The sequence below is a fragment of the Bombina bombina genome, chromosome 8, assembly GCF_027579735.1.
Source record: "Bombina bombina isolate aBomBom1 chromosome 8, aBomBom1.pri, whole genome shotgun sequence".
NCBI classification, from domain to species: Eukaryota; Metazoa; Chordata; class Amphibia; order Anura; family Bombinatoridae; genus Bombina; species Bombina bombina.
In genome coordinates, this window is record NC_069506.1 from 284,022,664 (window position 1) to 284,035,335 (window position 12,672).

Consider the following 12,672-nt stretch of genomic DNA (forward strand, 5'->3'; position numbering starts at 1 on the left):
GGAGAGTGAAATTGCATGGGGTGGGGGTAAGAAAATTTTTGCCCAGGGTCCAGTCAATATTAAAGACGGCCCTTCCTATGCTTGCTAACTTGCAATAACCTGCATGCTGCCTGCATCTTGCTTTAACAACCCTGCATCTTGCTTGATGGTCCTATATCTGAGCTTTGCATGAATGAAACAATGTTGCTATACTAAATAACGGATGTAACACTTCAGTACTAGTAACCTTTTGTACGCTTGTCTTGCTATGTACATATTTAGAGGGTCCACTTGCTTGTCTACTTAGATCCCTATACGCACCTGCCCAGCGCTATACCCCCATACTAAGGGGTGCTGTGTGCAGCTGGGTGTAGTTAGACTAGAGGTGGTCTCCCTTGATATAACGAATATCTTTGTATTTACAACCATATACTGCATAAGATTATCAGTCTAAACTTATTCACACATTTTTCATTTTTAGCCTCTTAGATCCCATTTACTACCTGCCCAGGATATAACACCTAGTCTTGTTAACAGGGGGTTCTGTGTGCATCAGGGTGTAGCAGGCTAACATACTTTTGTGATCTCTGTGACATATTTGAGGTACTTAGACTGTTCACTAATGCCATACTTGCATGTACCCCTGACTGGTCAGATTAAACTTTATCATCAATGGGTTTAAACTCTATGTATCTATATATATTCATGTATATGAATACTATTACTAAGAATTCCTGCATGGCTATGCTCCTTTGATGTAGAGGAACTACTTTTTCACGATTAAAATCATATATTAATATTGAAAATTGTTTGTGAGCTTTTTGTAAAAAGAGTGCTGAATTCCCTGTCTTTTATACCAGGATTTCACTCCTGGAATCTCTCCCTGTTTTTCCATGACATTATATATATATATATATATATATATATATATATATATATATATATATATAATAAGCTTACCAAGAAGCTTGTTACCTATCCTTACGAATATTGTTAGCATTATTGCACTCTCTTTTATAGGAGATTGTCTATTATTGCACATTATATCGAAGAGAGAGATCCTCTAGAAGGATAACTCCATAGAGATTGATATCTTCTGTCACATGCACTATTAGATATAAATATATATTTTTTCATATATTTTCTCACATATTTTATATATATATATATATTCATCAAAAGAAGACGGCACTCACTGGGTCTTCTCCAAGACAATTTAATATATATAACGTTTCGGGGTCTCCCCCTTTCTCAAATATACAGACAGATATGTATATTTGAGAAAGGGGGAGACCCCAAAACGTTATATATATTAAATTGTCTTGGATAAGACCCAGTGAGTGCCGTCTTCTTTTGATGAATATTTACACAATTTCTGAGCACCCTGGGCATGGAGATATAAGAAAAGGGATACCTGGAGTGCTTTACCAATCTTTGATGCTTATATATATATATATATATATATATATATATATATATATATATATATATATATATATATATATATATATAAATTCACATTTTTTTCCACGTATTTTTTATCATCATTTTCATATTTTATATTTTTTGGTGTACACCTAATTTTTAAACACTTATTTTACACATATTTTTGGATACTCCGTTGGATATACACTATTTGGATACACTTTTGGAACACTTTCACTGGATTATCTACTTCGGGCTCATTATCTTATTGGCACATCAAAGGAACTTTGCTTATCATCTTTTTTGGATTCATTTGGACTATGTGGACACTTATGTTGTTATCCTTGTTTTATATTTAGTTATAAAACATGTTTGTATATGGGTAGGACATGAACATTGTATACACCTACCTGTATAGTACGCAGAGATTTTTTGATAGATACTGTTGTACTTGGAATCAGACACCGCACTTCATTAGTTTAATAAGTTTAAGAATTACTTTTGTACAACCCTTTTTAGGATATTATTAATTATTTTTTGACCATTTTTTAATTTAATCATCTTTTTTTAATGTTACCATAACTAAATTTTTTAACCTGTATATATGTCCTATCTTTAGCTTTCTTAGCTATTCTAGCTTTGTTAGCGCTCCTCTCCCTGCATATCTTTTAGTTTTCCTTTTAGATCTGGTTGAGAGATCTTGCCTATAGGAGGAGCTTGTATAGTCTTACTCTGGCGCTGTGAAATCCAATTTTTTGTATCAATATCAGCATTTGTGCTATATAAATACCAGTTGCTAGTGTTAATCTTGAATATACAGTGGGGCAAAAAAGTATTTAGTCAGCCACCAACTGTGCAAGTTCTCCCACTTAAGAAGATGAGAGAGGCCTGTAATTTTCATCATAGGTATACCTCAACTATGAGAGACAAAATGTGGAAACAAATCCAGACAATCACATTGTCTGATTTGGAAAGAATTTATTTGCAAATTATGGTGGAAAATAAGTATTTGGTCAATATCAAAAGTTGATCTCAATACTTTGTTATATATCCTTTGTTGGCAATGACAGAGGTCAAACGTTTTCTGTAAGTCTTCACAAGGTTGTCAAACACTGTTGCTGGTATGTTGGCCCATTCCTGCATGCAGATCTCCTCTTGAGCAGTGATGTTTTGGGGCTGTCGCTGGGCAACACGGACTTTCAACTCCCTCCAAAGGTTTTCTATGGTGTTGAGATCTGGAGACTGGCTAGGCCACTCCAGGACCTTGAAATGCTTCTTACGAAGCCACTCCTTTGTTGCCCGTGCGGTGTGTTTGGGATCATTGTCATGCTGAAAGACCCAGCCACGTTTCATCTTCAATGCCCTTGCTGATGGAAGGAGGTTTGCACTCATACATACATGGCCCCATTCATTCTTTCATGTACACGGATCAGTCGTCCTGTTCCCTTTGCAGAGAAACAGCCCCAAAGCATGATGTTGCCACCCCCATGCTTCACAGTAGGTATGGTGTTCTTTGGTTGCAACTCAGCATTCTCTCTCCTCCAAACACGACGAGTTGTGTTTCTACCAAACAGTTCTTCTTTGGTTTCATCTGACCATATGACATTCTCCCAATCCGTTTCTGGATCATCCAAATGCTCTCTAGCATACTTCAGTCGGACCCGGACATGTACTGGCTTAAGCAGGGGAACACATCTGGCACTGCAGGATCTGAGTCCCTGGCGGCGTAGTGTGTTACTGATGCTAGTCTTTGTTACGTTGGTCCCAGCTCTCTGCAGGTCATTCACTAGGTCCCCTCGTGTGGTTCTGGGATGTTTGCTCACTGTTCTTGTGATCATTTTGACCCCACGGGGTGAGATCTTGCATGGAGCCCCAGATAGAGGGAGATTACCAGTGGTCTTGTATGTCTTCCATTTTCTAATTATTGCTCCCACAGTTGATTTCTTCACACCAAGCTGCTTGCCTATTGCAGATTCAGTCTTCCCAGCCTGGTGCAGGTCTACAATTTTGTTTCTGGTGTCCTTCGACAGCTCTTTGGTCTTCACCATAGTGGAGTTTGGAGTGTGACTGTTTGAGGTTATGGACAGGTGTCTTTTATACTGATAACAAGTTCAAACAGGTGCCATTAATACAGGTGATGAGTGGAGGACAGAGGAGCCACTTAAAGAAGAAGACACAGGTCTGTGAGAGACAGAAATCTTGCTTGTTTGTAGGTGACCAAATACTTATTTTCCACCATAATATGCAAATAAATTCTTTCCATATCATATCAATGTGATTGTCTGGATTTGTTTCCACATTTTGTCTCTCATAGTTGAGGTATACCTATGATGAAAATTACAGGCCTCTCTCATCTTCTTAAGTGGGAGAACTTGCACAATTGGTGGCTGACTAAATACTTTTTTGCCCCACTGTACCTAGCATTCAGAAGGCCATTTACATAACAACTAAGAGATAACCCTTCAGTGTGGACAGACAGCAATTTACTCAATTATTTTAATGCTACTACCTATTTTTTAATTTTTGACTTTCAATAAAAGTTATGTTTTAAATAAACTTCCAGCTCCACACACGTCTGGGCATAGAATGCTATTTAGACAACACTTTCTCTGGAACTCTTTCCAATTTTTCTTCAAAATACGAATAGATGCCAGCACTACTCCCAATTGAGAAACCTTATTTAAGGATCTAAGATTAGATACACTCTAATTTGAGAACAATAAAATTATATAAATTGGGAGCTTGCCTATATAGTGCCACTGCTTTTGTGTGTGTGTGTGTGTGTGTTTAGACAACTGGAAGTAAACTTAACACGGGAACGTTTGTGCGCATATTACGAGTTGAAAGTAAACTCAGGGCGTCTGATATCGCAACCTTGTTAACTTCTTCTTGTTAAAGACTTAAAGATTATCGCTCGCGCACTAACCCGATACCACGTAAGACCTACAGCAGTAAACCTGAAGGTAGTTATGAATATTTCACATAGAAGAAACTGTCCTTTTAATTTTTAAATACATATATATATATATATGATAATTTTTTTGTAAAATATATATCTATACCTATATATCTATATGAATATATATACAGGTGGCCCTCTGTTTACAACGGTTCAATTTGCACCGTTTCAGAATAATAACTTTTTTTCTTTTCAGTCATGTGACTGTTATTGAAAAGCATTGAGAAGCAGTGCAACAATTAAAATAGCCAGTAGGTGGAGCTGTCTGCTTGTGTTGCAGCAAAGATTTGCAAGCCAAGCACACAAGCAGGCTTGCAAATTAGTGTAGCTAGCTAGACCTGAGCTATCAAGCAGCTTTCAAAGGAACAAGATCTTCCTGTCTATAAATCCGTCCAGATTGGAATGCATAAAAAGAACTGTTTGCAAAAAAATGCAAGTAAAGTCTGTGTTGTGTGATTTTTTTATTAGGTTTATAATGCTGTTTTAGCAAATGTTTTTGTTCATTTAACTTAGTTTAATTATATATTCTGTGTCTAATGCTGTTTAGCATTTAAAGTCTTCATTTCAAAGCTTTAAAAATAATGTATTAGGTGTTACTTATGACAATTTTGAGAGGGGCCTGGAACCCAACTCCCTCACTTCCCATTGACTTACATTATAAACTGGGTTTCAATTTACAACGGTTTTCGATTTACAACCATTCCTTCTGGAACCTAAGCCCGGCGTAAACTGAGGGCTACCTGTATATATATATATATATATATATATATATATATATATATATATATATATATATATATATATATATATATATATATATATATATATATATATATAATATATATATGTATATATATATATATATATATATATATATATATATATATTATTCTTTTTATAATAATAAGAATGTTTTTTAAAATAAAATATTTACAATAAATACACAGTAAATCCCAGTATAAAAAAATTAAAATGATCTCTCCTGTTTAAATGTATTTGAATGGAAAGTGTATATATATATATATATATATATATATATATATATATATATATATATATATATATATATATATATATATATATATATACACATATACATAGATAAACAAAAAACACATATGTATATTTATTTATATACACACACATCATACCTTTTCCAGTCAAAAACTTTGCCATATGCCATATACGTTTTAACCCTTTTAGCCCTTTTAACCATGTTAAGCTCAGGAAATTCAGTGTTTGACTGTATAGATTGAAGAGATTAAACACATAGGTAAAATTCCACTTTTAAGTTCACATATTAGTATCATCCGTACCATCCTCTTTAGCTATCTGTCACATCTTTTACCACACAGGTCATTTGGAAAACTCTATCCCTTGTCCCAAATCTTTCTCTAGTTTGTGCCATTGTGTCCTTGTATGTGGCAGCAGGGGACAGTGCAGGAGCTTCTTGTTGTGAAGACAGGGGTGAGATTAAGGGGTAATACGCTGTGCTACAGATGAGCGAGTTCTCTGTTGGTTTGGAGCTTCTCTGGTCATGCAGAGGTTGAATTGCCATTTATTGAGCCAACAAAGTCCAAAACAGACGGCTGAATGCGGGGATAATAACAAAAGCAGCGTGAGGACAACGCATTATGCAGATGAATCCTGTCCCACAGTTACCAGTCACGAGTCCACTCGCTAAAGGCACTTTTTTAAGGACCATTACTGCTGGCTCCTTGTGAATATTCCTACAGGCCTGTTCCCAACCTGTGTCCCTGATGCTGTGAACTCTCTGCTATGTCTCTCTGCAGATTCATTCCTTCTGACATTAATGGAGAATCTTTCTCCTCTATAGCAGAGTAAATATCCATAAAACTAGCTGTGTGTGCTTAGGGTCTTTACTGCATTTTCACTTAGGGAACGGCTGTCTAATTGTTTATAGAAGACCGTACATCCTTCTAGCTTATTACACCAACGTCATTATTAACCCCTCAGCTGCAAGACAGGGCTGCAATCAATTTACCTGGTAACAGAGAGGTTATGGGACTACAGGACTTTCACCAGTATACGTATGTGGGGTGTTAGAGATGGGGCGTTGATAACATTTCATACCTCAATACTCATATGTATCAATTGTGAACTCAAATGTTACATTCAATATTCAACTATATATACAACACTGGTTGTAGTATAAAGTATCAGCTACTAAGATAAAAAAAAATCAGCACTAAGATATTGTCCAAAATTCAACAAAAAAAAACGGTTTGTGAAACCAATGTCCCTGCAACACTGCAAAGCAAAAACTGTCAATTTGTGAAGATTTGTACCTGGTCCTCATGACTTCTAATCTCTATAATAATCAATGTAACAGCCTCTATCTCATAAATATTCACCTCTTGCCACAAAGAACCAACTGCACTGTAAAGGATAAGGCATCTCAAAAACCTTCAGAATAATACAAAACAAACAAATGGAAAAAACACTTTATTCTAACATAAGGTAACTCATTAGCTTTGAAACAGCGTGACATGACTGTAAGGCGAGAAACGTAACAACGTGACATGACCGTAAGGCAAGGTTTGTAACAACGTGACATAACTGTAAGGAAAGGTATGTAACAACGTGACATGACCGTAAGGCAAAGTTTGTAACATGGCATGACCATAAGGCAAGGTATGTAACATGAATGTAGGCAAGGTATGTAACAACGTGATATGACCGTAAGGCAAGCTATGTAACAACGTGACATGACTAAGGTAAGGTATGCAACAACGTGATATGACTGTAAGGCAAGGTATGTAACAACATGACATGACTGTAAGGCAAGGTATGTAACAAGGTGACATGACTGTAAGGCAAGGTATGTAACAACATGACTGTAAGGCAAGGTATGTAACAACATGACATGACCGTAAGGTAAGCTATGTAACAACGTGATATGACCGTAAGGCAAGGTATGTAACAATGTGACATGACCATAAGGTAAGCTATGTAACAACGTGACATGACCGTAAGGCAAGGTATGTAACATTGTGACATGACTGCAAGACAAGGTATGTAACAATGTGACATGACTGCAAGACAAGGTATGTAACAATGTGACATGACTGCAAGACAAGGTATGTAACAACGTGACATGACCGTAAGGCAAGGTATGTAACATTGTGACATGACTGCAAGACAAGGTATGTAACAATGTGACATGACTGCAAGACAAGGTATGTAACAAGGTGACATGTCCGTAAGGAGAGCTATTTAACAACATTACATGACAGTAAAGCAAGGTATGTAACAACGTGAAATGACTGTCAGGCAAAGAACATAACAGCGTGACATGACTTTGAGGAGAGATACATAACAGCATGACATGACCGAAAGTAGAGATACATAACAGCGTGATAACCCCATAAGACAAAACACACAACAGCATGACATGACTATAAGGCGAGATACATAACAGCGTGACATGACTATAAGGCGAGATACATAACAGCGTGACATGACTGTAAGGTGAGATACATAACAGCATAACATGACCATAAGGTGAGATACGGAACAGTGTGATATGACCATAAGGCGAGATATGTAACAGCGTGACATAACTGAGGTGAGATACGCAACAGCGTGACATGACCATAAGGTGAGATACATAACAGTGTGACAAGATAGTAAGGTGAGATACATAACAGCGTGATATGACCATAAAGTGAGATGCATAACAGCGTGACATGACCAAGAGGAAAAATACGTAACAGTGTGACATGACAAAGAGGAAAGATACGTAACAATGTGACATGACCGTAAGGTGAGATACTGTCACATATGTCTGTCTGCTATCACTGTCCCTTTAAGACTGCCTTCCTTGCTTCTGTCAAACATGCGGTTTGGGGCGTAGACTGCATTGATTCTACTGCTAGAACTTACCTAATTAATTATTTATGCACCTGATTCTCTCGCATATTTAACCATGTCAGGTTTATTATTATTTGCACTAGATTTGAAGTTTGTTCCGGATTTATCCATCTCTGTGTTTGGTTCCAGCGTGTCTTTCCTAAGGATATTCAAGTTTACAGCCTACACTGTGTCTACTAATGCCTGATACCTACTAATTGTTATCAGATAGTGTATATATGAGTGTACCACTTTATTTATGTTGTGTTTAGTGCAACTTTTTATTTAGCCCTAACCCTTTACGCGAGGACTTCAGTCTCGCTAACCCAATAAGCGCAAATTTAGTTTGTGTTCGTTCCGTCGTGTTTTACTTTTCGTGTGTGATATTTCAATACCGCGCACGTGCTAGAGTTAGCACAACCACTTGGGAAGTTTTTCTACAACTGATTGCTGCGTACACACCATGAAATAGACGCTTTTTGCTTTGTATACCTATAACACAATATGTGCAGGGGTGCAGGTCACTCTGCCCAGTTTACATTGTAACTGTAGCCCAGTGACCACATGGAGCTAGCCTTGCCCTCCTAGCACTGAACAGATTAACGTCACAGCATGCAAATGTTTTCCAAATAGCTGTTGAGCGAATTTCTCTGCTATGAAGTATGTGTGAAAGTTACCTTTGTCATCTGAGAATTCAGAGAAATCCAACAGACACATTTTAAAAGGGCTGATGCCTTTTCTCATATCTGTATAGATTACTGGATCCCTCTTTAACCCATTGTTTGCTTATAGGAGAATGCAATGCATTAAAGGAGCGGTCTAGACAAAATTAAACTTTCATGATTCAGATAGGGCATGCAATTTTAAACAACTTTCCAATTTACTTTTATCATCAAATTTGGTTTGTTCTCTTGGTATTCTTTGTTGAAAGCTAAACCTAGTGTAAGCTCATATGCTAATTTCTAAGCCCTGAAGGCCACCTCTTATCTCAGTGCATTTGACAGTTTTACAGCTAGACAGCACTAGTTCATGTGTGAGATATAGATAATATTGTGCTCACTCCAGTGAAGTTACCTATGAGCCAATACTGATTGCAACTCAGTCAAAAGAACTGAAATAACAGTGTTCGTTATGCAAAACTGGAGAGTGAGTAATAAAGGGATCATCTATCTTTTTAAAAATGTTCAAGTAGATTGTCCCTTTAAGAAGCAAGGTGATTGGCAGTCAGTGACATTAAAAATGAATCTAAAAAACACCACTTAATCTGGGGAGCAGCTTATCTTTATGAAAAAGTAGATAAGAAATAAGTAAGATGTATCTCTCCATGCCCTAGATGCGCACAGCCTATGCACACACACACTGCAAAATAAGTGCATAGACTCCGTATCTACCCACTTGGCGCTAGGTGACGAGTGAAGCACAATTCAGTGTTTCCGCTAGAGTGTAAATGGAGGCTTTTTGTGCGAGCAGTGTTGTGCTCATGTTACAAGCGTAACCAGAGGCACGCTGAAACGATGGGTGTAGAATGCAGCATCCGCTGCTTAATAAATCTACCCCATAGACTTAAATGGAGCACAAAAACTGGAGAAAAAACATACACCAACACACATACAGCTAGATTACAAGTTTTGTGTTATGAGTCAAATAGCATTGTTATGGCCCATAACGCTGTTTTTTCCCTAACACTGCTATTACGAGTCTTGTAGGTATAGGTGTACCGCACATCTTTTTAGCCAGTCACGCAACGTCAGTACCGCACTTTTTTTTTAATGGGACTCCCATAGCACCGTTATTACGAGTTTGCCTGGGAGGCCAAAAAGTGAGCGGTACACTCTATAACCACAAGATCCATACCGCCATCTGAAGTCAGTAGTTATGAGTTTTAAGTTACAAAGCTGTAGCATAAAACTCATAACTAAAGTGTTAAATAGTACACTAACACCCATAAACTACCTATTAACCCCTAAACCGAGGCCCTTCTGCATTGCAAACACTATAATAAAGTTATCAACCCCTATTCCGCAGCTCCCCGACATCGTTGCCACTATAATAAACCTATTAGCCCCTAAACCACCGCCCTCCCGCATTGCAAACACTATTTAAATATAATTAACCCCTAATCTACCGTCCGCCCACACCGCCACTATAATAAACCTATAAAAACCTAAACCGCAAGCCCCCCACAACGAAATATACTAAAATAAACTATTAAACCCTAAACCTAACGCCCCCCTAACTTTATATTAAAATTACAATTTCCCTATCTTAAATTAAATTAATACTTACCTGTTAAATTAAATAAATTCATTTTAAACTAACAATTAAACTAAGATAATTATTACACTACAATTAAACTCACTACCAATTAAATTAAACAAATCCTAACACTACTAAATTACAAAAAGTATCTACTAAAAATTTTTTTTTAAAAATTACAACCCCCCCCACTAAATTACAAAAAATAAGAAACAAATTATCAAAAATAAAAAAAGAATTACACCTAATCTAATAGCCCTATCAAAATAAAAAAGCCCCCCCAAAATAAAAAAACCCTAGCCTACAATAAACTACCAATGGCCCTTAAAAGGGCCTTTTGTGGGGCATTGCCCCAAAGATATCAGATCTTTTACCTGTAAAAAGATACAAATACCCCCCCCAACAGTAAAACCCACCACCCCCACAACCAAACCCCCCAAATAAAATAACTATCTAAAAAAACCTAAGCTCCCCATTGCCCTGAAAAGGGCATTTGTATGGGCATTGCCCTTAAAAGGAATTTAGCTCTTTTACATGCTCAGACCCTAAACTAAAAATAAAACCCACCCACAAAAAACTTCAAAAAACCTAACACTAACCCTCGACGATCCACTTACAGTTCTTGAAGTCCCGCTTGACGGATCCATCCAGCCGGCGAAGTCCTCATCCATGCGGCAAGAAGTCATCATCTGGGCGGCCTCTTCCATCTTCATCCAGCCGGTGAAGTCCTCATCCAGGCGGCAAGAATTCTTCACCCAGACGGCATCTTCTATCTTCATCCAGCCCGCGATAAGCGGGTCCATCCTGAAGACATCCGGCGCGGAGCATCCTCTTCATACGGTCGCCGCCATAAACTGGAACTTCAATGCAGGTGACGCCATCCAATATAGCGTCCCTTGCATTCCTATTGGCTGAAAGATTTCAATCAGCCAATAGGATTAGAGCTACTAAAATCCTATTGGCTGCTCCAATCAGCCAATAGGATTTTAGCAGATTTAATCCTACTGGCTGATTAAAATCTTTCAGCCAATAGGAATGCAAGGGACGCCATCTTGGATGACGTCACTTGCATTGAAGTTCCAGTTTACAGCGGCGACCATATGAAGAGGATGCTCCGCGCCGGATGTGTTCAGGATGGACCCGCTTCGCACCGGATGGATGAAGATAGAAGATGCCATCTGGACGAAGACTTCTTGCCGCCTGGATGAGGACTTCGCCGGTTGTATGAAGATGGAAGAGGCCACCCAGATGTCTTCAGGATGGACCCGCTCCGCACCAGATGGATGAAGATAGAAGATGCCATCTGGATGAAGACTTCTTGCCGCATGGATGAGGATTTCGCCGGTTGGATGGATCCTTCAAGCGAGACTTCAAGAACTGTAAGTGGATCATCGGGGGTTAGTGTTCTGTTTTTTTAAGGCTTTTTTGGGTGGGTTTTATTTTTAGTTTATGGTCTGGGCATGTAAAGGAGCTAAATGCCCTTTTAAGGGCAATGCCCATACAAATGCACTTTTCAGGGCAATGGGAAGCTTATTTTTTTTAAGATAGTTATTTTATTTCGGGGGGTTGGTTGTGAGGGTGGTGGGTTTTACTGTTGGGGGGTGTTTGTATTTTTTTTTTACAGGTAAAAGAGCTGATATCTTTTGGGCAATGCCCCACAAAAGGCCCTTTTAAGGGCCATTGGTAGTTTGTTGTAGGCTAGGGTTTTTTTTTATTTTGAGGGGGGGGGGGGCTTTTGTATTTTTATAGGACTATTAGATTAGGTGTAATTCTTATTTTATTTTTGATAATTTGTTTCTTATTTTTTGTAATTTAGTGTTTGTTTTTTTATGTAATTTAGTTATTTTTATTTTTAGTAGTTTTAGTGTTTATTTTTTTTGTAATGTTAGGTTTTAGTGTAAGGCAGGTTAGGTTTTATTTCACAGGTAAGTTTGTATTTATTTTAACTAGGTAGTTAGTAACTATTTACTAACTAGTCTACCTAGTTAAAATAAATATAAACTTACCTGTGAAATAAAAATAAAACCTAAGATAGCTACAGTATAACTATTAGTTATATTGTAGCTAACTTAGGTTTTATTTCACAGGTAAGTATTTCGTTTTAAATAGTTATTATTTAGTTAATAATTGTAACTTTAGTTTAGCTCTATTTTAATTTAAAGTTAGGGGGTGTTAGGCTT

At 37.4% G+C, this 12,672-nt stretch overlaps 1 protein-coding gene across 9 annotated transcripts in view; it reads right to left on the bottom strand.

Moving 5' to 3' along the window:
- Positions 1-12,672, bottom strand: part of PKNOX2 (PBX/knotted 1 homeobox 2) — a 1,550,023-nt gene that overhangs the window by 1,033,987 nt on the left and 503,364 nt on the right. The window lies entirely within an intron of this gene.